At 35.8% G+C, this 5,348-nt stretch overlaps 1 long non-coding RNA gene across 1 annotated transcript; it reads right to left on the reverse strand.

Moving 5' to 3' along the window:
- Positions 1-249: 249 nt before the first annotated feature.
- LOC125020722 lies at positions 250-1,015 on the reverse strand. Its single transcript, XR_007114250.1, has 2 exons — positions 890-1,015; positions 250-305 (listed from the first exon to the last, which is right to left on the reverse strand). It is a non-coding gene; the product is annotated as an uncharacterized LOC125020722 (long non-coding RNA).
- Between the last annotated feature and the right edge of the window lie 4,333 nt (positions 1,016-5,348).

Below are 5,348 nucleotides of genomic sequence, written 5' to 3' on the forward strand. Positions count from 1 at the left end.
TTACCACCAGAGGTGCAGCAAGACAATGATAACTGTATAGATAAATTACATTTTTGGTAGATATTAATTTGTGTGCTTTTATTAGCTTGGGACAGAGTCAGACCGACTTTTTTCTCCCCATATGTGTGTGCAAGCTGCGTATTGATGTCATGTGTTCGAGGAGCGAGACTCAATGAAGGATTGCTGGTTGAGGCGGCAGACCATGGACGTTGATTCCATTTAAAGAATCAGGAAACTTAGACAGAGAGATCCTTTTGTCTTTTTTAATACAGTTCTTTAAAACATGTGTGTATTAGGTGTGTGGTCTGAAAATATAAAGAAAATAATAAAATGTATTAGAAATATTCTCTGAATATTATTCAACAGGTAAATCAGAATAAACATTCAAATAAACTGCTATATGATTTACAGTTCACCAGTAATATTCCTTACTTATGTATGAACTGCAACTTAGCACAATAGAACAACAGTAATGTAATGTAAACAGTGGAGAAAACTGTACAGTTTAAAACATAACCTTAGCAGGGGCAAAACGTGTTTAACAGCATTAGCTTATATATCCAGAGTGTAAACAGCAAATAATTCGACATTTCAAAATTCTTATTAATATTAGGCTTAGACACGATCACAACAGTAAACTGAGTTAATAAATAAGTAAGTAATTAACTAAGTAATATTAGTGCTAGCAAACTAAATATTCATCATTAAACCACCACAGGCATCCAAACTTTGCTGCAGTGCTAGCAAAGGGTCTCCCCTTTGCTAGCTAACAGCTATTGTGCTACAAGCTGCTCAGCTTAGCTAACTCAACTCACAGAACATATTTCTATGTAACACAAAGTGCAATGAAAGTCGAAATATTAATAACTAAGAGGTAGAAAACACTTACATTTCCTCAAGAACGCACACAGGATACGGTAAACACACACACATATAGTCCATGCAGCTTCAGCCTGCTCACTAGCTGGTCTGGTGTTCGTCAGTGTGGCTGATATATTCTGACCTGTCCCGACCGACTGGCTTCTGTAAACAACTGCACTGAAAGTATATATATCAGATACTGAAAGACTTTTTTTTCAGATTTTTTTGCACAGATCTTTCATTCAACCTCAGTTCTTTTCAAAAAATATTAAATTTTGTATTTTGCCTTTGGTTTTTAATACCTTTTATTGTGAATTTAATAAAACATACACCGGATTTAAAAAAAAAAAAGAAAGAAAAATGAAATTACTGAAATAAAGAAATTACTGAAATAAAAAAAGAAAGAAATTTTTCAAAATGAAAAAAAAAAATGCGGGAGATTTTTTTACATGGTATCAGACCCTTCGATGTGTCAAAATTAGTAAGAAAACTAATTTTGATGCATTATCATATATATATGTTTTTTTTTTTTTTGTAGTTTCAGTATTTCAATATTACACCCTCTTATACACTTACCGGACATATTTGTCCCATAGAGTGCCATTTACTTTTATATATATATATAATTTGTGTGCTTTTATTAGCTTGGGACAGAGTCAGACCGACTTTTTTCTCCCCATATGTGTGTGCAAGCTGCGTATTGATGTCATGTGTTCGAGGAGCGAGACTCAATGAAGGATATATATATACATATACATATATATATATATATATATATATATATATATATATATATATATATATAAAAACTATGTTAAATCACTACAGAAAATTATTGTAAACCCCAAAACGTATATTTCTTGTATAAATAACAGTGAACTTTTATAAACTATTAAACAGAATGTTTTTGTTATATTTACAACAACAACATGTGATTAGAATCAAATTTATTTGTGAAAACTACAAATATTGGTAACAAAAACTGAGAAATACTGTAATACTGATAACAAAACAATTTTGTTAATTTGACATGCAAATACTGTAAAAACTATAGTTTTAGTCAGTTTGTTTTGAAAAATACAAAAAATGTAAGTCACTTTACAAGTTTATGCTGTACTTTTAACATGATTGATGAAACAATACAAACTGAGATAATAAAAATGTTTTCACTCGAAAAAAAAATCATTGTACCTGAGAGTTTCCCTATAGGCCTATTCATATACAAAAATATAGGCTTCCACTATAATAATTTGTTTGTTTTGATTTTTTGTTTCTCTCCTCACCTTGCAGCTTTTGATAAATATTATTAATATTAATATAATATTTTAAAATATTTAAAATAAAAAATAATATTAAACATTTACCACAGACTAAACAGCCTCCTCTAACTTCAGATTTGCAAATTTTGAATTTCAAAGTGCGCAGCTGAAGCTCGTCTCTGATTGGATAATGAGTGAGGGTGGAAAGAGCGGGAGAAACGCTTCAGCTGACGTCACTAACGAGCGAACAGGAGCGGCAGCGTTTGCTGAAGAGAACGCAGGAGCGGAGCAGAGCAGAAATCTTCGGACTACTTCATTAATCGAACATTTAAAAAGTTTTCAGGACAAATCTACCAGCTGCTGTTTAAGCGGAAATCTAAAGTTTGCACAGTAAGCTTCCACTTTTTTTTCGAGAAAAAACGAAAATGGTTGTGAAAGCACATGACGTAAGCAAGCTGCAATTGATATTTAAGTCCATTAGCTGCTAGCTAGATCAATTCCTGATAATTTAGTTCAGCTGAAAAACACAGGCAAACACTTAAAATTCTTAAAATGATCACTTGCATCTTTTGTAAAAAGAAACTGGATACATTTAAGGGCTATGTACTACATTGCAGAGTGCATAGGAATGAGCCCCGTTGTCTTTTCAAATGCGTTGGCGCCAACTGTAGTCAAACATTTACCACTTACTCAGCTTTCAAGGGCCATTTTTATCGTGTGCACAATGCACCTGCACCACAAGCTGCTGTAGCTGTTGCAGATTTAAAATGTGCAGTTTCGTTATGTGCGTGTCATTTTTACACAGTGAGAGAGCTAGTATCTCACTTAAATGATCATATTGGAGAGGGCAGGTCTGTGTTGTGTCCAGTAAGCGGTTGTAAGCACGTGTTTACAAAAAAGTCATCATTTACTTCTCACATGTGTAGAAAGCATAAAGTTTGCTCCCCTGAAAGTATTGATAACGTGCACAGAGAAACTTGCCCTCAGCTCCCAGATGTCATTGCCACCACAGATGATTTAGAAGACACGCATGAAGCCATGCCAACAACTAGTGCAGCCAGTGATATGCCAGAGAATGATAGTCAGTCTTATCTTAGAAACATGTGTCTCTTTTACCTGAAACTGCAAGGTCAGCTGCTTATTCCTGCCTCTACTATACAAACTATTGTTGAGGAAATGCAAAATGTGCACGAGTTAGGTCAAGCCTACACAATAACGAAAGTAAGTTCTTTATTAAAAAATGATATGAGCCTATCAGATGAAGCAGTTGCTAAAATCTGTGACTGCATTAAAGAGTCAGACTTGTTCTCTGCCTGTCATCAGGGACAATTAAGATCAACATACTCCAGAAATCAGACATTCACAAAAATGTTTAAATACACGGAACCCCAAAAAGTGGCATTGGGAATGGATGAAAACAGGACACAAAAGTGGGCCTACTATATACCAGTGACAGAAACTCTAAAGAACTTTTTACAGTCACATTTAGGGAGGAATGTACAGTCACAACAGTTTGGAGATCCTGATGGAGAGGTTTTTAGGGATTTATATGATGGACAAAATTTCAAATTTCACCAGTTCTTTAATGAAAACCCTAAGAGCCTCAAACTGATTTTGTACCAAGATTCATTTGAAATTGTGAATCCCTTGGTTCTGCTAAAAAGACACACAAAGTTCTTGCAGTCTATCTTTCATTAGCAAATTTACCCATTCATTTGCGTTCAAATACTGATAATATGTTTTTAGTCTTGTTGTGTGTTGAGAGTGATCTTAAGCGTTTTGGAATAGCCAAGGTTTTTTCAGAGTTGTTGGCAGATTTGAAATCCTTGGAGACGGATGGAATAAATGTAGATGGAGAAACCGTAAAAGGTGGTCTTTACTGCATTGCTGGGGATAACTTGGGTTCTCACTGCTTAGGTGGGTTTACCGAGAATTTCAGCTGCGCTCAATATTTTTGCAGGTACTGTGAAATCAGAAGAACTGAGTTTGAGGCTGATCCAAATGCCGGTGGTCCTCCACGCACCCCAGAGAGATATGACGTGACTGTTGCTGATCTCCAGGCTGAAAACCTCCAAGACATCACAGGAATAAAGGTAAACTCTGTCTTTAATACCCTTCAGTCTTTTCACGTTTCCCAGCCTGGTCTCCCGCCTTGCTTAGGTCATGACATTTTTGAAGGAGTCTTGTCATATGATTTAGCACTGTACTTGAAGAACATTATAAAAAAGAAAAAATGGTTCACACACTCATTCTTAAACAGGCGCATCAAACAGTTTAAGTACAAAGGATCTGAAGCACAGACAAAGCCATGTGCTATGAACCCTGACAAAGCCAAGTTATCAGGGCAAGCCATTCAAAACTGGAACCTTTTGAGATTGCTACCAGTTTTGATTAGTGACAAAGTGCAAAACCATGAGGATGAAGTATGGCAGTTAGCTCTCCAGCTAAAAGACATTGTGGATCTTATTTGTGCTCATAACATTTCCTTGCCCCAGATAGCATATCTTGACTTTTTGATCCAGGAATATTTGGAGTTGAGAAAGACGTTGTTTCCTGAAAATCAACTAAAACCCAAGCACCACTATTTGCGCCATTATTCAGCACTAATCTTGAAATTTGGTCCATTGATTAGGTTATGGACGCTTAGGTTTGAGAGCAAGCACAGTTATTTTAAAAGATGTGCCAGACACCTGAAAAACTTCAAAAACATTTGTCAGACTCTGTCAGAGCGTCATCAGATGTATCAGGCATATCTTTTAGCTGGGCAAGAATACAGTAAACTACTGCAAGTGAAGGACAGCTTTGCCTTTTATCCCAACCTCTACAGTGACACTATTAAACATGCAGTCAGGGGGTTAGCCTTTTCACAAAGCAATACCACAGTTACCACAGGCATTCAGTACAAGGGCACTGCATATAAAAAAGGGCAGTTTCTTGTGTACAGAAATGATGAGTATTTGGAGTTTGGTGAACTTCTACTCGTCTTGATTCAAAATGACACATCTGTGTATGTTTTGATGGATATCCACAAAGGTGTCTTCCTTTCAAAATACCATCTGTACTCTGTGACAAAGGACAGTCTTGGGTTACAGTGTATCAACATTAATGACCTGCCCGATTTCTGTCCTTTGGTATCGTACATTCTTGATGGATACCAAGTCATACCACTAAAGCACAGTATTGTGGAAAAATAAAAACCAAATAAAGCTCACTTGGTTGTCACTGCAA

Source organism: Mugil cephalus, chromosome 15 (assembly GCF_022458985.1).
Source record: "Mugil cephalus isolate CIBA_MC_2020 chromosome 15, CIBA_Mcephalus_1.1, whole genome shotgun sequence".
Taxonomy (NCBI): Eukaryota; Metazoa; Chordata; class Actinopteri; order Mugiliformes; family Mugilidae; genus Mugil; species Mugil cephalus.